The sequence below is a fragment of the Psammomys obesus genome, unplaced genomic scaffold, assembly GCF_907164565.1.
Source record: "Psammomys obesus unplaced genomic scaffold, mPsaObe1.curated_primary_1811, whole genome shotgun sequence".
NCBI classification, from domain to species: Eukaryota; Metazoa; Chordata; class Mammalia; order Rodentia; family Muridae; genus Psammomys; species Psammomys obesus.
Window position 1 is genome coordinate 12122664 of NW_026594428.1, and position 23232 is coordinate 12145895.

General features: G+C 43.6%; 1 protein-coding gene across 1 annotated transcript in view; it reads right to left on the reverse strand.

Annotated features, from left to right (window-relative positions):
* The window catches only part of Basp1 (brain abundant membrane attached signal protein 1), a 50766-nt gene extending 29170 nt beyond the window's left edge, over positions 1-21596 (reverse strand). Inside the window, exon 1 of the mRNA XM_055619001.1 lies at positions 21390-21596. The gene's annotated coding sequence lies outside the window, so the exon portion shown is untranslated. The remainder of the gene's footprint in view (positions 1-21389) is intronic.
* Between the last annotated feature and the right edge of the window lie 1636 nt (positions 21597-23232).

Here is a 23232-nt window from a genome sequence, read left to right on the forward strand (position 1 = left end):
TGTGTGTGTGTGTGTGTGTGTGTGTGTGTGTGTGTGTGTGTGTGTGTTTGTGTGCATACCCGTGCATGTATGTGCTACTGGGATTAGAACTCCAGTGCTCTATAGCTGAATTATATTCCTAATCCTTTTATGACCTTTAATGTTGAATCAGGGTGTAAGTAAGTAAGGCTGGAGTTGCCCTTGCTCTGGAAGCAGGCCTTATACTTGCTCTCCTCCTGACACACCCTCAGCCTTCTAAGTGCGCTCTGCATACACATTAGAGGCCATCAGCCCTGGGTGCCTTTTGTTAACTAGGCTGACTTTTGTTTCTGACTTATGACTACCCTGGAAAGACATGAGCACGTGGAGCTAGTCTGTGCTATTTACAAATAATGTTAACATTTGTGATTTAAAGCTGTAATTGGAAACAGCACACATTCTTTAAACGGGCATAATGACCTAACGAATGCACTTACCACCATTTAATCCCTCTTAAATTAAATGAGCAGCCCTAACTTGAGCATTTATTAATAGACAAATGGCCAGGGAACATGGCTGAGCAGTACACTTGCCTGGCATGTACATAGCCCAGGACTCTGTCCCCAGAACCGTAAGAAAAAGAGGAAAAAAGATTATCATGCTACAATGATAATAAATGATAAAGTAATAAATTCGTTCTAACCCATACAGTGTACAATAGTCAGCATAAACTATGCTGTAAAATATAGACTTGGGGTGACGGGCATGCGTCAATGGAGGTGCATCGACTGGAAAAGGAGCCACCCTGATAGGGTATGTGAAGAATGGGGGAGGCTGTGCATGTGTGGGAGGAAAGACATGCCAAGTCTCTGCACCTTCTGCTCAGTTTAGCTGTGAAAATGAAACTGTTCTGAAAAAATATGGTATTAAAGAGGAAGAACGAAAAGAAACCACCAGGTCATCTTTACCTCTGCTCATTACAGATGAAAATAGATGCGAAAACTTCTACCATTTCCTGACTCTCTTCTTCTTTGCTTTTCTATTAACTGACTCACTGACAAAATATAAAAAGCAAAAAGAAACCACGGATTGTCTGCAGCTTACTGTAACTGCTAAAACTGTTCCTGTGAGGACAGGAATGACTTCCTATTCCAGGGAGCAGCATAATAGAAGTGTGCTCCTTTCCCTGTCGATCAAGAAAGCATGCAGGATGGGGATGAATGAAAGTGGTGTTGTTGGTTGTGTGTGTGTATGTGTGTGTTAGATACCCACTTATTCTTGAAATGTAGTGCTGCATTCAACAGAGGCACAATAGCCCAATATCTCAGTTCAGATACCCTCTCGATCTGTTTTTAAAACGCTGGGTCTCAGAAAGCCCAAGTCTTTATGTTGCCTCTAGGAGCTGGTTTCCTGACCTATTCTTGAATTATTCAGCATCCAGCATGTTTCTGTGATGTGCCCTGTAGGCCAAATTCCCACCCAGAATAGTGCAGGGCTTAGAAGAGGGTGTCGCTTTAGTTCCGGCACAGACCTAAAATGTTTCTGTATCCCCCCTTCACTCCCAATAATTCAGCCATGTCTAGTACCTTTAAAGAAATCAAAGATAACTTACTTAAGATGAGGGCAACAAATTAAACTTTATTTTTAATTGGCTGGCCCATTGCCAACCAATGAAAAACATGGACATGAAGTAGGATATCCTGGTCACACTGACTATGTCCCAATCTTTCTGTACAAGAGATATCCACAAAGCCTACCTTCTCCAGCTGTGTGTTCACACAAACCATGCAAGACAGCTTGGAACATAATAAGCACAAGAGCATCTTCCACAGACTACACAATTTTATTTTATAACCTTACCATTAAAAGAGACCACAATGTGCTTTTTTAATTCAAATTTAAAAATAAATCTTTTGACTAGCTTCAATTTTCCTATAATAATAGTTTTATATTATCAACTTAGGACCAAAATTACAATCTGCTCTTATCAATTCCTTGTCTTTCATCAAAGCCCAGTCCTGTGCCTGTAGCAAAATCCTTGAGTCTGAGTGAATTATATATGTTTATTTCTCACTGTTCTTGTAGATGTTACATCTCCAACAGAGAACAAAGGCAGAGATGATGCTCCCAGAGACTTCTGTAGAACCCTAATCTCCTTAGTTAGGATGGAAACACATCCTAAAAGGCTCTTCTTCTTAGTATTTTATCATTGGGCACCAGGTTCCAGTGTATAAATTAGGGAGGGAGATAATTCACTTAAAGCACAACATAGGTTCAATTGTCTATCTGGTCTCTACAAGTAGCACTTACTACTGCTGAAACTATTCAAGATAGCAAGTAAGCATCACCCTTCTAACTCCTCCTTTATGGCAGTTTCCGGGAAAGGGGCCAAGGGTCAGCATAAATTAACAGATCTGGAATCCAGAGAAAGAGTCTGTTACTTTATTAGTGAAAATTCATTACAGAGAATGATGGATTTCCTGTGACACACTCATATACGCATGTCACGAGCTCTGATCATACCCACGGCTCTCCATTATTTCCATTTCACCCACCCCGCCTTCCCACAACAGATCAGGAGTTTTATTTCACTAAATTAAGTGTGTGGTGCCACCTGTGAGAGGATATTGCCACATGATAATGTGCCACACATATCAGAATTCCTTTGGCCAACAGGCTCGGCCTCGCTTCAAGCTCCAGGAGACGAGGGTCAAAGGTGAACTGTAAGGCTAAACACCTTTTTATAAGTGCCAAGGTCACTTGCTGCACACACTGGGCATGAGGTCTATGACTATCATCAAACCCATGGCCTTCTGCTGCCTTTATTAACAGTGATCTATTTTTCAGGGCATGGTAATATACACCTTTGGCAGAGGCAGGAGGCTCTCGGTGAGCGCCAGAGGAGCCTGGTCTACATAGCGACTTCCAGGCTAGCTAGGGCTACATAGTGAGACAATGTCTCAAAAAATTAAAATAAATCAAGACCTACTTTAAACATACCCTCAATTTGTTGACCTTATTCAGAAAGTGCTGGAGGCTGTGAAATATTTAGACATGTGTTGGTTGATTATTCAGATGAGGAAGAGTTACGTGGCTTCATTCGTCAGCTATACAATCCACCAGGTGAGCTAAGCCAAGCAGACTTCTGACCACTAAAAGTGAGGATGTAACTAAATTTCTTCTTTCTTACTATTTGTTATTGAGCTGGGAAGTCCCTATTTGGAAAGAAAAGGAAGCTTTGCTGGAGATAAGCCAGGTGAAACAGAAAGTAGGTGTGGAAACAATTCTGCACCGTCTCTGAAAACTCACTTAGTCCTATCACTAATTAAGTATAATTCACAATGAGTCATACTATAGTAGTTATACACCTTGGGTCCCACATTACATATTTGTCAGAAATTATACCCAGTTCACAGTGCTGGCAAGGAGAACAACAACATTGGGAAAATGGCAGAAAAAAGAGAAAAGAAGTCTTAATATCAGATTGGAATGAACTATGGCAAGCCTTTGATATTTCACTCAAGTGACCTGGGGACCAAGCAAACAATTTTACCCCAGCTCTCATGGGTTGCACAGGGCTTTTGAGTGTTAAGTTTCAACACAGACCATTAAAGTCTATCCACATTGTCCTAAAGCTAAGATGAGTCTCTATTAGCACAGTTAACTACAGGTTTCTTCAAATAGGCATCAAATTATCACCAAGATAAGCATCAGTAGGTGCTGGTTGAGAGGGAGAGGAGAGAAGCCCAGAGTTCTTCGGATTCTTTGAAGTTTTATTTTAGTGAAATAAAAACTCAGAGAGCCAGCCATGAAGATGAGTTGGATGGAATCAGCCACCACCTTTGCCTGCAGGAGAAGTAAGAACGAATGAACTGTGAGAGTGAAAGGAAATTCAGTGCCACTCTGAAAAAGGATCACAGAGGCCCCTTCCCCACCAAAAAAAAATAGAAAGGCACCCAGACATCCTGCGTCAAAACCCACATGGGATGTCATTGGGAGTACCAGCTGGTGGATGACTACACCACTCAAAGAAGGGCTGCTACCCACAGCTAGACAAGTGCCATACTCCCAATAGGTACTTAAGGAATGACAGTGTCTTCTCTGTCTCAGTGGGTCTGTGACCTCAAACTGTAAGCCCTCCATGTTAGCAGTCACACAGAAGAACCAGGTCACAGGCCCTCCTTTCTAGAGTCTCCAGCTGCAGCCTTGGGCAGTTTCCCTTCTAAGTGTGGAGGTTTCTAAATCACTCATGTTAGGAAATGACCTGCTAGGCTAGGGTCAGATGGAAGGGGAGGAGGAGGACCTCCCCATCAGTGGACTAGAGAGCTGCATTAAGAGGGAGGGAGGGTAGGGTTGGGAGGAGACAGGGATGGTGCAACAGCTGGGATACAAAGGGAATAAATTGTAATAAATTTAAAAATAAATTAATTTTAAAAAATAATTAATTTAAAAATACATAAATAAGAACAGAACCTGATCAGGACTACCTGGATCTTTTTCCTCTGTGGCCTCAAAAGGTCACACCACGAGGGGCAAGTGATCAGGCGGCAGACAGTGGGGGATAAGAACTTCCCCTTTCAGTGGATTAGGGTAATGGCATAAGGAATAAAGAAGGAGGGAGGGTGGAACTGGGAGGAGTTGAAGGGGGGCTACAATCAAGATATACAATGACTAAATTGTAAATAAATAGTGAATATTAAATAGAAACAACAGAACCTGAGTCTGTGCCTTAGTTCAGGAAAGCATCTCAGTTGAACTCAGAGGGAGTTCTTTGGCCCAAACTAGACACATTCATCAGTTTTCCTAATTCCGCCTCCATGAAGAATTCCTGGTTGATTACTGCGGTGTGGTCTGGAAGATTCCATTAGGGAGCTTAAAAGGTATACTGAAACATCTCATCGTTTCTAAATTCCAGAAGAATTACACTGTAGCTTAAGCAGATCCTTTGAGACAGAGAACTGTGGTTTATTTAAACCAAGATGGCCTATTAAAAAAAGAGATGCAGATCTAATAAAAAGAATTCACTGCTCACCATATTTGAACTATTAGAGTCTCAAAGATGAGTGTCATCAGATGAATCTTTCATTCCTATCACTAAACCGTTTCTGCTTTTTTACCAATGACATGAAAACTAAGCTTTTAGGACAGGCTCTCAGGACATAGTAGCCATGTAACTATGTAGCAGTAATTTCCATTTATTAACCTGGAAACAAACACCAGATGATCTGTCCATGAGCACCACCAGTATAAATAAAAGAGTAACAATAAATTGGTTTTGCTTTTCTTTTAGCAAGAAAATAAAATTGTCTCAAAGATGAATGTGTCAGTTCACAACCACACTGGGCCAAGTACTACATGAAGATCCAAGGAAGCAAAAGTCAGGAAGATGGGTTAACCATCCCGGGAATTTCGTTACAAAGCCAATCAATCATCCACTCAAAATGACAGGAAATTAAAAAAAAAAAAAAAAAAGGTGAAGGCTATATAACAATAAGAGCTGGGTTGCTAGCTCCATTCCAAATTTGGTGAGAAATTTAAAAAAACAAAAGCCTGTGGCCAAGAGTCCAACCTGAATCTATTCAGGAGTCCAGTGAAGCTGGCACTGTAGGGCAGAAGTTCCAGTCACATCTGTGGAGACACAGAAGTGCACTTCTTATCGAAACAGCTTTGGGGAAATAATCTGTTGTCCATGCCAGTCTTGCAAAGAAGCTTACACTGACATGTTCCGATCATAGTTTATCAAAATAAAATGCTTCTCTTGTAGAGATTCCCTAATAGGTGAGAGTTCTTTTCACAAGCTCTGGCCACTACATCTTTGTTTAGAACAAAGAACAAATACCATTCATTCCTGACATTTGGTAAGAATCTTCTACAGGAAAGCCTTGAAAGATCTTGCAAACTAATGGGAGTTTTTCATAGAATTTTTGAAGGTTGGGACCACAGCATTTTTTTTTCTGTTTTCCAAACCAAGTGGCCTATGCTGTCACAGGTAAACTGTCACCTGGAACATTTAGGGACACTTCCCCCAGAGATCTATCAGTTCCAAGTATCCACCGTCCATACTCAAAGCACACTCTCTCTGTGGGGTGACTTCACTCTTCTTGGAAAGTTTTTCCTTCTCTATCTTATCCACCAAAGGCTTGGGTTTTGATGGATGCTTAAGATACTTAAATGTCTTCTGTTTCTAGTGATTAAGACCACTGAATTCAATTAAATCAATCCAGAATTCCCCTGCATTGTCGAAAGTGCTCTTTACATTAAACTCTTTCAATAATAGATAATTGAACTTGGGCTGTCTCAAATGGCTTCAGATCTTCCTCTAGAAGAGGAAGGGCAAGGCTAATGGCTGACAGAGCTGACTGAATGCCTGTTGCAAGGGCAGTGTCTAGTGAGTCTATTGGCCAATACCTACCTCTCTGTAAGTAGAGCATTACTTGCTTGCTTTTAAGTTCCTTTTAAACAGATAATAATTCCTTGTGTCTCCATCAACAAACAAAAATTAATTCTACAACATTTCATTGTTGTTTGTATTTTCCTAGGTTGAAATTAAAAGAGGAGAGACCATGTCTTCATCATAGATTTCCAGGGAGGGTTTTAGCTACATAAAAAAAAAGAAAAGAAAGAAAAGAAAAAAAAATTTTTACTTAATGTCTCAAATGCTTAAGTGTGTACCATGTTCTTCTAACCCAATAATAGCAAAGAGTAGAAACAGAACAATCTTCCCGTATTCAAAGTGGGGTGAAGGATCAGCAATATTACCAACAGACTGAGGCTAATCCATGGGGTTTCTAAGAGGTCAAAGACAGCACAGCCTTAACATGCACACTATTTATGCCTCTGGTCCCCACAGTGGTCCACAGTGGCTGAATTCCAATTTTGAAACTAAATGTCATCATCAGAAGTTTAAAAAAATATTGGAATAAGAAAGGGAACAACAAAACAAAACCTAGCAGCTGCCTGGAAATACATGTCAAAGGTACGCTGGTCACCTGGACACTTTTGTGTCCTCATCTGTTGCTCAACCATCGTATCATGACCTTCCAGCTACTGACATACTCCAAGTGTAAAATCCACATGAATTAAGGCTTCCAAATGACACATGGACATTGTTACTGAGGAATCAGGATGGTAATAAGTCAGGGACTCTAAACTCTACTTAAGACAGAATAAACTACAAGGCACTATCTGCTGTTGCCTGCATCTTCTCCTCTTCTTATTCTAACATTTAGTATAATCAAGATGACTTGACGCCATGCATTAGATGATCCGTGGATATGTGAGCCCTCTCTCCACTCCTTCAGACTCCTTCTGATCTATCCAGGAAGTGATAGAAAAAGACACTGGAAAGAAGAAGAATAAAGGAATCTCAAGGGAAGACAAAACTGGACAATTTGTGAACTGAACTCATTTCCAGTGACAGGGTTTTGAGAAAATATGTTGACTTAATAAAATATCAAATGTTTTATAAATTATGTCAAAGTCAAGAGACTGCCTCATACCACTACTCTACAATGCCTTAAGGATAACTACAGTCTTAGCATGTAAAATAGAAGCCAGTTGAATTGTTTGATTAAAGTGTACAAAGAGCATCCCTAGAAATGCTACATCAACTGAAGCAAAACATTTATTCCTCAACCAGAAGTTACTTCAGAAATCAAAGCCATGTCATAGTTTTTAAAATATAAAACTACTGCTATAATTAGCACTCCATTGATAAGAATAAGCTTAAGAAAACTGGACATAATGGACCTAAAGAGATGGCTCCGCAGTAAACAGTCCTTACTGCTCTTGTACAGGACCCCAGTTCAGTTCACGGTACCCATGTGGGATGGTTCCGTCACCTAGAACTGTAGCTCTATGGGATCCACTGCCCTCATCTGGCCTCTGCAAATTCCTGTATTCATGCCACTGACATACACATAAATAAAAATATTTTTAAAGGAAGAAAACTAAGCACGTTCTTTTGTAGTCTGCTAGATAGACATAAAAATAACTTCACCTAAATGAAACCAAAGATATTTATGAGTAAGACAATGGAAAAAAGAACTCAGTGCAGACTGTCATGGAGTACATCAAAACTGGGGAGGAAGGGGATAAATTACAAATGTTATTGTGTTTGTGGATGGTTCATTACCAGCTGGTTCCTGGATGTGAAGTTATGCCAAGGACAACATTCCGAAACAAGCTTTATTGTCTACCCCAATGAACATGGCAATGAAGCATGCCCTTCCAATCACTCAGCCCTCTTCCAGTCCACACATTCCATTAGAAGTAGTCCTATAAAGATGGGCAAAACAATGCCCTGACCTCGAAGAACTTTCAATTTACAGTAAACGGTCCTAGCATAGAGTCAGGGAACAATCTATCACTCCCTTAGTAGGTCTGGACTTGAGTAATGTGTAACAGTCTCAAGTCACATGCTCATCTGCAGGCCTAACGCTCCCAACTCCACAAAGGCTGATTAAATTGCTCAGTCCTGATTGATCTAAAGCAAACGAATTACATTCAGTGGTTTGGAAGAAAAGCAATGTGCACTGCACTCTGCCCCACCTCTCACTCAATGAGTTGTGCTGTGCAAAGTTCCCCACAATGCGATATTATTTGTTTCCCACAAACAGCAGTTTTATTCTTCATTTGAGACTCTACCTTAGGAGGAAGCTCAGATGCGCAAGCCATCAACACTAATTACTTGTAATGTCTCAGGGCTTTAGGACAATTACTACTAAGGTTACTGCCTGGAAACAGAATAATTACACTAATTGGAGTTCATCAGCTATTCATCTTCATAGTAAGCACAACTGATGAGGTGAAATTTAGTGTCCCTATATGGATGTCATCTCAGCTGCTACTGGCAACTGGCAGAAGACATGTGCCTGCCATGAATATACTGTATGCTGAACAAACATAGAGTTCTTGGGATGCATCCAATTTGTACAGGGTACCTTAAGGGTTAATAAGAGTGGCATATCCCTGCCTCCTGAGTATTTTAATCTAGAAGAGCAAGGGTATCAAATAATCACAAAAATGTCCACTGTGCTAGGAGAGGTAGATCTCTGTGGCAGTGTCATTTAACCTGTGCACTTTACATGAAGTGGTTTTGACAGTTGGGGAAAGAATACTCTGGGCAGAAGAAACAGTAGAATGAGCTGGAAGCATGATAAGAACATGAGCAAACATTGTAGCCAGGCCACGGAGATGGTGCGTGTGAAAGGAGTTGGAAGATGAACATGCAGGACTATACACATCGCCTAAAGGTGCCTATTATCAGAGATGCAAAAGAGAGTTATGTTTCCTATTATGGGGTGAAGAGATAGCAGGATGGAAAGTGAAAGTCAGAGCCATGGCACTGCAGATGGATGGACAGTCCACACTAGCTGTGGCTCAGGTATGCGACAGTGGAGAGATGAGAGAAGCCACACGCCGGCTTTGGTACCCAGGATGGGCCTTAGAGGGAATGGCATAGCTCTGAGAATTTAGGCATGAATGAACAAGATTCGCTTGAAAGGATCACTAGTGGCAGACATTGCACACAGTTAAAATGCTGACATTCTATAATCACATGTCTTCAGAGGAGATAATCTACCAGTGAAAGTTTTTAGAAAAGAAACTAAGTAAAATCACCTTTCAATTAAGTTAGGGCCCTGGACTTGTTTATTTCATGTAGTGAAAATATCTTCAGTTTCACAGTGGGACTCATAAGGTCATATTTGCATTGCTATCTCTGACACCACCTGACATGACCTGAGACTAAAAACAAGAAACCAATGGCTGATTCACTTGAGAAATCACCCTCTACAATTGCAAATTACCCTTTAAAAAGAAGAGAAGTATAAAAAGCACATGTTGAGAATGTCCCTCAAAATAAAAATAAAAAATAAAAACCCTTTATGTATCATTACTTGTTTTTTTTTACAGGGAAAGGCCCCAAAATTTATTTCAGTTTTGGCAGTCATCAGGAGAGACACGTGCTGTCTGACATGGACAACAATATCCCTGCCTTAATGTTCTACTGCTTTGAAGTCTTCTATCAAAAATCCCAGGCTCTTCTGACACCTGCTTTGACTAGAGTCCCCAATTTCCAAAAGGAAAAAATTATCTCCAAGTAAAAGTATGCCTACTGAATTCCTACCACTAATCCAGATGCTAGGGTAGGCTCAGAAGTGGTTCACACATCTGCTCAATGCTTCTATGCCCATCACTACCACTGTTGATAGGACTTACAAGAATCCCCTTCTGCCTACACTGAGAAATACCTTCTCTTGACCCTTTTTCACTTTCTTGCAGTGTTTTGGAGTCTTCATGCAGAATAAGACAGAATCAGGAGGAAGACTAGGTTTTACCACATATTCTGTATAACTAACTACTAGGTGATGCCAGCTGCCTAGAGCACAGGGGTAAAGATTCAGAGGCTCCGGCCATGTGCCCCAGTCTTTCTTGAGAATGGCACAGAAGATAATGGGACCTGCCCACCCACTTTACCATTTGTAGCCTCGTAAGTTCAGGGACCTGTCTCTGATTCCCGTCTCTGCTTTCTCTAGTGGTGAGAATCTGAGGAAACTTAATTTCCCTTCATCCCATGCACCAAATTGGAACCTTTACACTTGGCACCAATGGCTTCATGAAGATTCAACCTGGGCTCTAGGTATATAGAGTCCTCTTGTGCTTTTGAGGCCATGAACTCCCAAGGATTCCTATAGTAAACTATCCTTTTTGAGATCAACTGGAAACTGTCATTGGCTGAATTAAATACCCCTAAATTTCCTAAGTTGAAGGCCCACCTTCTGGTTTCCTCGATTGTGACTGTATATGGAAAACAGGCCTTCCAAGAGGTATTTTGATTAATACTGAACCCGTTAAGGCAGGGTCTACTCCAATCTGGCCTGTGTCCTCATGATAAAGGAAAATTAGGACATCCAGAAAGACAGCAGTAATGTGCACACTCTATCATCTCCATTCTTTGTCTTCAACTTGACTGTCTTTAGAATCACCATGGAGACTTCTCTGGATGTTTCCAATGAGAGTATTTCCAGAAATATGTAACTGAGGTAATACCCACCCCGGAAGGTGAGCGGCACTACTCAGCGGGATAGGGTCCCGAAACTCATGGACAGGAGGAAGGCGGCTGAGCACCACCATTGCTTTCTCTCTGCTTCCCGACTGCAGATGGAATGTGACAGGAGGCATCACTCTCCCGCCATGAGGACTCTGCAGCGGCGATCGACTGTACCCCCGAAAATGAACCTCCCTTAAGTTACCATGTCAGTGAGAAAACCAACACAAGCCCAAAGAAGTCAGCCACGAGGAAGGATGCAGAGGGGCCTCAGAAGACAACTTTGAAGCTCCTTGAGCTCGGACTCCAGTCTCCAAGAACCACAAGGAAAGAACGTTTGCCGGTTCTGTCACTCAGTCGGGGAAGCTCTGGGCTGGCTGCTGGGGCACACTAAGACAAGAGCAAACACCTGTGCCTCCACTTCCCTGAGGTGACTCTTCCCACCCCCACTCCCCTCTCATCCATTTTCTCCCCCTTCCTCCTTCACACATTCTTCTTTCCTTCACTGTAGACATTATGAAGAGCCAAAGGTGAAGCTGAGATTCCAGAGTTCACAGACTGCTGACATCAAACCATGTAGTTTTGCTTCCTGTATTGTACTTATCAGAAATCGTGCCCACATTAGGGGATTCCAGACACTAATAGAAGCAAAACAAAATGGCTTTCCCCCTCTCACCCTCCAGAAATATGGCTGCAAATGTACCCTGGTTCAAAACTTCCCTCACATTCAGCCATTTCCTCCTTTGCAGAAGGGTTTTTACCAACATCTGTATTTACTGAGAAACCTTACTGTTCACAGTGCATCTTCGCCCCCTCAAGTCTGGTGCTGTGGAAAGCTTCAGAAGCAGATAAAGGTGTAATCGGAAAGTCTTGTAGAAATGCATCCCAGACGGTTAAATGTCACACTAGCCTGAATATGCTAGTATTCCAGACCATTTCTCATCGTCGGCTCTTTCCTCTACTAAGGTAAACTAGGCAGACATGCCAGGCTAACATGCCAGGGCATGCTGATTTGCCGTGTGTGCTAATATTAACACAATACCCTAAGGGCAGTCTGTAAAGACATACCTCCCCCAGTTCTCACCTCCTCCAGTAAAAATCACACCCAACTCAAATCCAGCTATGCTTTCACTCCCCCTACAAACAGCACTGCACTTTTCCCTCCCTACGAAGCGTCATTCTGAACTACTTTGCCATTTCTCTGAGATTCTCAGCTCGATGAGATCACTGGAGAGATGACAAAGGACCCTTTGGTGCTATGCCTAGCCAAGTAGCATCAATATAAGAGGAAGATCCATCAAACCTCATGTCTCCACATAGAGAAACTCCTGTAGCATAACTCCATTGTCCCTGTCTGCCCAAAATGCTTTGTCACCCTTCCTTTTCTCCTTAACACACATTTGTTGCTAGAAACAAAGATATAGTCCAAAAAATGTGCTGCTCCTGGCAGCCTTAATACATCTAGAGCAACAAAGTGATGTTTGTTAACTAACAACATTTAAGGGTCACTGGAGATGACTTTTGCATTTATTTTGTTGTTTTCACATTGTCCTTTTGTTAAAGTCTCCACTTTTGGAGCAGTTGTCAGTTAAATATACTCTCAGTGATATTAATAGAATCCTTTTCCACTGAGAGATCATCTTGTCTCACCTTTGTGAGACCAACTTCTAGGCTCCAGTGGCATTGCCTGCTCTGCACTGTAGTCAGTGGAGTTCACCCAGAACCTGCCCATCCAAGACTTCAGTGGAGAGAAAGTCAAGGCCAAGCTCTCTAGATGGCAGAAACAGAAGTAATCACAACACAGAAGCAGTGGTGGATGAAGTGAGCTTTTTTTCTACCTTTGTTTCACCACCAATGAAAGGAATAGCAAGCCTTTCATGAGGTGTTTCATTGGTCAGTCATTACACTACCGGAAGAAAGGGAGCTCTCATTCCATTGTAAATCAGAAGGGACATGAAGCTGGGAGACTGCCATCAACCTGATAAACAATATATGCCTCCAAAAGAACAACATACCTTTATTTGTATGAAACCAATCACCAACAATTCTAAAACCAAGTTTCTAGAGTCCGATAGAGTGAACCCTGGAAAGTTAGTTAGAGCTTGAACTGTCAACAAAAGATCACCCAGGCTCCTAAGGAAGGCCTGGTATCACCATAACCCCTGTCAATAGGGTGATACTTGTCATGTTCACCTGAGGATATGTGATCAAAACCCTATGAACTACTGCCACCACCAGTCTTGAACCAAGATTCTTGTTGTTGTCTTTGGGAACAAGAGTCACGCAATGATTCCAAGGTACCTTAGTTGATCACGTTAATGTCTTTAGCAAAAATCCAAGTGATTCCCCCAACTTCCCCCTACCTTGTCCATGAACTACAGGACAAAGGTGGGGGTGGGTTGGGAGGAAGGCGCCTGTGCATCTGTGAGTCACAGATTTCTCCCTCTTTTCCTTCTTAACCATCATATTTGATGAGCCTAAAAGCCAATACAGAAATGCTGATACTGTTTTCCCAGTTGAGATAGTGGAGGACATCTGTAAAAGTCAAAGACAGCAAAAACTCCCACCCAGCTCTGAGTCTGTGAGTCAACCTCAGAAAGCCTGGGCTATGTGACAGAAGTCTCTGCAGAGACTCCACAATACAACCAGAACTGCACCCCCTTTGTCTGTGAGACCCAGCAACAGGGTGCTGCTGCTTTCCTTTCTAACTCCCCTCAATAGAGTTCCTTAGCATTTAACTTCTCTCTTAGTCTGGGGTAACAAATGTTGAATAAACCACCAATGGGAACTAGCTTTTAGTTTTTAGTGGCCTTTTCAAAGCCACTCTGCCAGGCAATTCAGGAAGTTCTTAATACTCAAACTTCTATCAGACAAGCCTGTCTTGTGTGCCTATTTCTTCATCAACTTAGAATAAAAACTCCTAGTTTCAGCTTACACTAAGATTATATCCACATCTGAGAGTGCGTGAGTAATGACTAAAAGTAGAGCTGAAGGCTCTGAAGTCACACACTGCATGTTTCTCTGGAAAAATACAAATCCCTCAAAGCTCCAGCCACACAAACTTCTAGACTCTTTAAATGTGCACTTAAAAAGTTTCCTACCTAAAACTAAACAGTTTGTCCAAACCTGAATACATGTAAACATCACTTGCTAAAACCAGTTCCAAGCATTCCAATATTAAGCTCCGTGTCAATTTCCGAATTTAAGACTACTCAGAAGGCCACAAGTCTTTCAAATCCCCAAATCTGCTCAAATAAAGAAAAACTAAGCCTCCTGTTTCTTGAAGCTCCCAAGCCAGATAACACCAGCAATGAGCACAGACACTCTGGGCATCTGTCACCTGTCTCCAAACATGCACACACAGGATGTCGCCGGGGCCTTCAAACATTTCTAGGTCATTTTGACCCAAATTTATTCCAAAAACTGGCTTTCTTCTCAACCGTGCATCTTCTATCCACAGCCACTTAATCCTGCAACCATTGTTCACTTTAGGAAGAAAGGCAAGACTCAGTATCAAAGCCTAGCCTCGTGAGTCATTTTTAATACACGCCATATGTTGCTTGGAGTGAGAAGGAAATGGCATGCATAGAATGTAAGAAATAGAGACAAGTAAACTGAAGCAGATGGATGACACTGGGATAAAGGAATAACAGGTAGTTTCTAGGGAGTTCCCCATGTGGGCAAATGTGATGTAATAAAGGTGAAAGAGGCCCCGCCCTGTAGAGAGAAACAGTGAGAATATAGGAACCTAATTGAACTGTCAAACAATAGTAACAGGGAGAAAGAAAGAACATGATTTTGCTGTTGTTGTTGTTGTTGTAAGTTTCAGACCATGAATATGAATAACCCAACTGGACATTTTGATTTTTGCTCTGCCTCACTCTCTCTCAGTTGGATGGGACAGCAGAAATGACATTGACATTGGGAAATAACCTGGCTTCCCCTTAGCCACTAACCAGCTCATAGCACTTTGTGCAAGCCACTGACTTCCCTAAGATCCTTTTGAGTTCCAAGATAAGCATTGCAGTACCGAAACTTCCTGTTTTCTGTTCTAATGAGGCAAGAACCTACAAAGAGGTGAGGTTCAGAAAGTAACTAGAAACAGTTTCCATAAGTGTGTGGCACATGAAGGTAGACGGGCTAATTCCAACAAGGTAACCGTAGCTGCGCATTTGGAAATAGCTGTATTTCTACCCCATTCATAACTCCAGAGCCAAGTTACAGATGAGACATTTGGAATACTGCTTGTACCTGTGAGGTTTAAGAAAGCAAGAGAGGCGTAACAGCAGCAACCATCATTTTCACCATGCTAGAAAAGTGTGACTTGAGGACATTAGTCTGTAGGCACTGATTCTAGCCATCTCTAATTGATAGGCCTTAACTGTATCATACAGCTTGAATATTTAAATTGTATAGTAGATCTCTTCATCGAGAAACTTAGTATCACCCACTCTAGGTGAAATATTGAGGGTGATATGTTAGTATGTTAAAAATTACTTACTTAGCTTTGAGAATCTGTGTTACACAAGATAAAATGGCACAATAGTTAGCACTAATGAATGAAATAAGGATGTCAGCCCTCAGATGTTAGGCACACTATTTGAATCTCTACTTTCCATTTATTTACAAGTGAAACTCATATTATGATTAATGTGAGAGGATTAAAATTCAATGACAACATAAGGACAAACATAATGGAACTGTGGAACTAGGAATGATCTTGGTGACATACTCAAGGAACTAGAACTATAAATTTGTTTTTTGTTTTGTTTTTGTTTTTTAGTCACTGATTTCTATGTTCTTCTAAATGCTTTCTAAGGCACTCTCATGGGCTGGCTTGTAACGCTGACCTCATTTTAAGGAACATGTGACTAGGTATAGACGCAGAGAATAAAGTAAAGGGTATGGGCATGTCTACCACTTTAGAGTGAATGTGGACTCAAGGGCTGTGCTGAGTAGGGATGGGTCACTGTCCTAACCTGACAATATCCCTTCACCCTTACAAAAATGTCTACTTTAAGGATGAGTGCTAGGGCACACTAACACTCAATAGTTTGCCAAAGTTTACCTCAAAGTTTACCTCAATGGCCAAGTCGCCTGAGACAGGATTCTATGCTAGTGACCACGGCCCCAGCCACACTGACCCACACAAATGTTCCCTCTACGTACCATACTCCATATACAATGCACAAACTACTGCTGAAATATTTATTTCCCTAAAAAAGGGGTGTTTAAAAGCTATTGAAATCCAGTTATCCAAAAGTAAGTTTTTAATGAATTAAAAGTTTAATTAATTAAAAGTTCAGAGAATGCTTTAAGTGACAAGAAGAAAACACGGTGCAAAGGTTTTACCCTCTCCACTGTACCCCACATTCCTACATTATCCTGAAGTATTTCCTAATGTTCAAGTCCCGGAGGTACTCACAAATAGTGTCTATTTCCAAATCTTCAAAGCTCTGAGGAAAGTCTTCCCAATTCCCCTCAGTCACACCCTCTTTGCACCCAGTACCTAGGCTACTCAAAATTCTCTATTTTATGTGTTTCCTTGGATTTGTGTTTAAATCCTCTGGGTACAGAAGAAAACCTATTCCTAGGCTCTGTCTGCCTCTTATTTCATCTCATGTTTAACTCCTGGAGGGACAAGGAGGATGCTGTTTGAAGCCTACCATTTCTTACATTAATGTATCCTCAGAATTAAAATTCATCTATACCCTAGTGAGAACATGACTGTGATTATCTACAACCTTCTCATGTGAAATTTATCAGTATGTCTGTCTTTCTAGCTACAGAGGGACTGGCATGAAGCAGCAACTCTCCTTTGGTAGACAGGTTATGGTTGTGGTTTTGAAAAACTCAAAACAACTTAAACACCCCCTTTTGATTTTCACAAGCAGCCCTGGGGATCAAAGAGGCCAATCTGAAACCATTTACCCCACTTTGGAGCAAATCTACACAGTGTCCACAGAATATCAAATGAAATGTATATGGCACACTATGTATATATCATACATATATATGTATATGCATATGTGTATATATACATACATATACATGCATATGTATATATACACAGGTGTATATATGTATATACACATATACATGCATGTACATATGTATATATACACATGTGTATATATATGTATGTGTATATGTACACACATACATATATACACATATGGGATATCTGCCTTCATACGGAGAGTGAATGTTTCTGTGTACTGCTGCTAAGTACCCTGGTGGGTCAGAAATGCAGCTCCACACAGTAGAAAGTGGGTTGAAATATCAGTCCCATCCACTACATCAAACAACAGAGGTTAAGGAGCCCTCAAGGGCCAGTCACTATTCTTAGTCATCCACAGACACATGTAATCTTTATTATAACCTGAAAATGGGCATTACTACCTCTATTTTACAACTGAAAAAAGGGGGCTGGGAGGATTCATCAAGGTGTGATGTCATTTGCCCTAAGTAGACAAGCCAGTCTCTAAAGCTGTTCCACACCAGTTTCTTTCCATTAAACCCTGGGGAAATCTCCCTGCACATTTCCCCCAAAACACATATTTTATCTTTAAAGCAGTTCTTCCCATTTGCATCTCTGTGGTTGTTTCAAAGAGCAAATCTCATGCTCACTGGCTTAGCTAAGGTCTAAGGAGAGAATGAGTTGGAGGGGATTGAGCTGAGAGAAAACTGGGGGACAGATTGCGCCTGTCCTGGAGAGGGCCAACTTGTCCATGTTTGTGGGGGCTGTCTTCAGTAGCTACCTAAGTTACCAGCTACACCAGGGAGAAGAGAAGGTGAAAACCACTTACAGCAGTAAAGGCCTATGCAAATCCAATGAACCAGACCCCAGGGCACTGCTTTGGCATAGCTCTCAGGACATTTTTGGACAGCATTTGAAAGCAAAATTTTATAAGAAATCACAAAAATAAGACCAAAAAAACCTGTATAAATCCTTTATTGGTAGCATTTGTTCCAGCACGTAAAGTATAATGGTGATTAGTGTGAGTCTGAGGCCTGCAAACGAACATCAGAGCTAAACAGCATTGGTAATAAGCATGTTTGTAGGCTAGTAAGACACCCCCTTTTGAGTATGTGTTTAAAAGGACAGAAATGAACTGTTTTTCAAACATTAATACAAAGCCACTACAAAATAACAGTCTACACCACCTCATTTAGTATTGTAATTAATTAATATGTTTGGTATAAACATATAAACATGGATGTATACATCTATGGTGTACATACGCATGTGTGTATACATGCTACTTGCACTGCTTGCAGAATGGCTCTGATGTACAATGTTTTACAAAACTGCTGTGGATATCACAGACATCTACTTTACAACGAACAATATTCCCAAAAGGTAGGTTTTTCTCTGATTTCATGCACCATTTATTTTGACCATGAAATGCAAATGACTTGAAGTTAAAGGGAAATAAAAATAAAGAAAACATAATTAGTACATTTAAAACCATAATGTGATTTGTTCTGGAAAATCTAGGAGGATTATAAAGAGGCCTCCCAGCACAAGAAGCCTAATGCTGAGGGCTCTTCCACTGAATACTTAAATTAGGGTAATGGAGGGAGATCCATTTCATAAGCCACAGACAGCTTGAACACCAGTTAAGGAACACAAATGCCACTGTCCAGATAGTCAATATAATCAACTGCTGCTGCAATATATCAGGACTTAAAGAGTTCCCTTGCTCTTCTGCTGGTGCTTGCCAACAAAGCTGGCTAAAGAAAAAGTAACGTAATATTTTTAATTGATTTTAAAATTATTTTGATTGAAAATGTAAAGCTCACTGACTTGAAAGCTATTGATTTTAGACTATCCCAGCACCCTTCTTCAAAAACGCTACCTAGGGGGCAAAAAAGATTTTATTAAAGTACAGACAGCCCTCTAAATTATACTACTCAACGAATAATTCATACAGAATAATACATGACTCTCATTGCTAAGGATCAGAGAGAATAAAATCCTGGCCACCTAAGAGGCAGCTAGACTCTTGCCTTGCCAGTTACAGGCTGTGATATAGGGAGTGTGGTCAGTACTGAGGGTATTTTGGGTTTTTTTAAGGAACAAAAGGATGGGTTGCCGTTTTCTGCCACGTGTTATTCCACCAGGACATACTGGAAATCCTTCAGCATGAAACCCTTTCAAATACAACTGCGGAAACAGAGCATCAGGATACTGTCTGATACATATAGTAAGTCCTATTTAGAAAAGCAGAAGTAAACCATCCCCAAAAGAAATCTGAAGGGCCATAAGCTAGTAAATATATCATTTGAAAGAAAATCTGTCATCAAAGGACTATCATGGCTCCTGTTGGATGGGGGGAGGGGGCATTATGGACTTGGTGCTTCGGCCATCTTCTTCCCAGCAACCCTAGCTCCTTCTTCCTCCCCATCTCAGTGGGGTTTGCCTTTTGGAATCCTTAATGAAACAATAAAGTAGGAATCAAGAGAATTCAGAAACGCTTAGGCTGCTGAAAAGGTAACCATTTTCTCACGCTGACTTCTGTAGGCCATCTTGTTCGTTTAAATGCCAAGATGTCTTAATCTATCCCAGGTGTATCACCAGGGGCAACGCCATCGCTGGTCTGAGACTAATGTTCCTTGGTCAAATGACCCGCAATAAAGATCTGTCAGGCAAACAGCTAATTGGTGCAAACTAAGAAAACCATCATCCCTGCAGTGCGATACATTAGAGCAAAAAGAACAATGAACACTGCTAGAAAGGAAAATAGCAGTGTGCGTTTTAAAATATATATATTAAATTCACAATTTCCCTCGCTAAAAGAACTGATATTGGGAGGGTTTTTTGTGTTTTTGTTTTTGTTTTTTTTTTTTTTTTCCTTTTGGTTAATGAAATCTCCAAGAATGGGTAAAACGTGATGGCCTGAAAAAAAAAGCATACCCATGACCGCGACAGGGGGAGGGGGTGTCATTTGTGTCCAAGGGTTTCATGAAACATTTAGGGCAAACGCCTTTGTTCCTGGGCTCGGGAGAGGAGTGGGTGGATGGATGATGGGGAGATCAGATGGGGCTGCCTGGCCCTCCACACCCTGCTCTCCGGCGCATGCGCGAGGCCAAGACAAAGGAATAGGTAATTACAGTCCCGATTCATTCATTTTGCCCGCAGTACTGGAGGTCTGTGAGCCCTTGCTATATTCCCAGGGGTGGGGATTAGTCCACACCCCAACAGCAGCCCTGGATACTCGTGTTTTATTTTAACCCGCCATGTAAGTGGCCAGTGATCTTGGCCAAGACAGAGGTGTGTCAACCCTGTACAAAACACTGAAATTGCACCCATGTGCGCTGTGCTCCTTTCAGCATTGTGGAAATCACTGGGGCAGAGGCCGTCCACCGAGTTCATTTCAAGGCGGAAATGTCTCGGGGGAAGCAGATTAGGAACAGGGCCAAGCGTTCGATGAATATTCATGAAAAGAATGCGGTCCCCAGCCACGCATTGTGTGCCATCGGATCCAGAGATTCGGCAATTTTTCTTTTAAGGGTGAGGGGAAGCGGGAACCAGACGTTGGATTGTAGCGTTTGAGCTACTGGCAAAAATGGACAGAAATCATGGCTTGGCAGCAGGGTTGAGCCCACTCGGGCCGCGCGCTGTCAGGTTCAAGCCCACACCCCCCAGGGCTGGGGCGGCGGTGGAGGCGCGCGGCGCGTTCTCCAAGCGCAAGGCTCAAAAAAGCAGATGCTGGAGACGTCCACAGGTTAGCGGGGAAACAGTTCAGACGCAGACCACGCTGGGGCTTTGATCTGCCCGGGCCGTGCACAGCGTTTTCCGAACCTCGTGTTCCTCGGTTACCCCAAACCAAGATCCAGGAGTCCCGAGGGCCAAGCCAACCCCCGCCCCTTCGGATCTGACCAGATTTCGTGTCTTCTTTCTCCCTCCCCACCCCACCCCCATCCTCCATCTTCTGCTGCTGCGCCCCTCGTGCCCAGCTCTTTCTCCGTGGCTGCGCCCGTTCGCATGACAGAAGGCTGAGTTCAGATCACAGAACCGTGGCTCGCGAGTTCCGTGCGTTTAAAGGGGTTTTGCATTCGCTAGTTCCCGGTCACCAGCAGCATCCCATCCTCCACCCCCTCCCTTCCGAGCTCGGTTCATCAGCCTCGCCACCACCCACCTCAGGCTTCCCACCCTCCGAAAGACCGAAGCTGTCCACCCGGGGGATAGCATCACCCTGGATCCCCAAGTGCGACAGAGCCCACGTAGAGGAACCCCACGCCCACTGTGTCTAATCCTGGCCGCGCCCCGGCTGCACCCTTGGCGAACCCTAAGCTTCGGGGTGGGGCGGGGCCCTGGGGAACTGGTGGCCCTGAGTCCGCGGTGGCCTCAGGGACCCACGGCGCTTCTCCTTACCGACTTTGGGTGCCTGTGCCGGCCCTGGGTGAGCGCGGTGCCTCCGAAGGGCCCGGGTGGCTGGCGTCGTCCGGCCCTGTGGCTGGCCGCTCAGCAAAGGCTCTCTCCCGGCTCGACGGCGGAGCCCGGAGCGTGGAGCGAGTTGGAGCGCTGCCGCCGCCGCCGTCGCCGCTGCCGCTACTGCCGCCGCCGCCGCCGCTGCAGCCTCTGCATTTCTCGATCGCTCCCCCTCCCCTTCCTGCCCAGCGCCCTCCCCCCGCGCGTCCGCCCGCCCAGCTCCTGCGCTCGCCGACCCCGCCCGCCTCGCGCCCGCCCCTCCGCTCCCGGCCAGAGCCCCGCCTGCTCCGCACGCACCCCGCCAGCCGGAGGGGGGCACCCCAACTTCTCTCCTGCAGCCCCTGCGCCCCGAGACGCCCCGTGATCCAGCGCCCCTGCCGCCACACCCGTACAGTCACCCCCACCCTCTGCTACCCTCATCCAGATCCCTCCCCTCCAGCCCAGCGCCTTGCCTGCCTCCCCAACAGTTTCTGCCAGTCCCCCCTCCTATTCCCTCCTTGCACGCCTCTCCATCCCCCACCCCCCACATACACACCCGCGGCGGGACTGTCTGTGAATTTCTCTCCCCTCTCTGTCTCATGCACATTTTATTTGAAAGCATTGAATAAGTAGCTCGGGCTCTCTCGCAGACTTGAGGGGCTGCTGAACTACGCCCCCGCCGCAGCCAGCTTCCTCTGCATCCCAATCCAGCCCGCTCCAGACGACGGGCTGAGATTCTGCTATCACGTAGGCAGTGAGACTGGGGGAGACGCGATGCCTCCCTTGAAACCATCAAGACAGATGGAATGGAATGGAAATGCGTGTCCGCGGGTTTTAGGGTGTCCCCCAAGGCAAGCACATCTGGGGCGCCTCCGGCAGATGCTCGCCCCCAGGGTCGACCAGGAGACCAGAAGCTTTGCAAGGCATCACCGCCCAGAGCCCAGGTCTGGGTGGAGGGGTGGGCGGCACCGCCTCTCGGGGGACGCTCTCCTGACTTCGGAGAGGAAGAAAGGAAGAAATGCACAGTAGGAAAATGGGCTTCAACTGTTTGTGCCTGTGCTTTCATGGAAGTCACCAGCTCTAGGGCTGCTTGAGATGCTTCTCAGAGGCACGTCCGGCTAGGCTGTGGCCAACCGCTCTAAGTCCGCGTGTCCTGGTCGGCGAGCACTTTGGGTAGCACCGGGACACACAATAGCCACCAGGGTTAGGAGATATGCTCTCCATGCTTACCTGTTGGCAAAAAGAAAATACAAAATAAAATTTTTAATTTGGAAAACAACACATGATGACATCTTTTAGAACCACAGCTCTTTCTTCAGACAAAAGCCAATTTTACCATCCCGCAAACCCATGGAGCCCTGGAACTTCCGTTCGCGGCACTTTGGCGCCCTCTGGCTGTGTCAGGATTGCTTGCTTGTTCTGCTTCATGCTGAAAGAAAAGGGGGGAAACCAAAGGCGTGGGGTCTCCGTGGTTGGATCTACCCTCATGAGTGGAACGCGGAGTTGGGAAGAGCTTGCCCTCCAAGGTCAGGACGACAAAATATAACTACATTTAGGGAGTCAAACTCCGAAGGTAAGTGCAGTCAGTATTTCACCTGGGAAAGATAAGTCCCTTTCCCTAACAGAAAAATAAATGATAGAAGCTTAATGAGAGTGGCAGTGGAAGTGTCGCATCTTAATCAAAGAGTGATGGGGAAAATGGTGGCTTCTGCTTCTGCACCCTCCTCCTCTTTTTTCTCTTCCTCCTCCTCCTCCCTTTTTCTTCTCCCCCTCTTCCTCTTTTTCCCCCCTTTCCCTCTCCTCACTT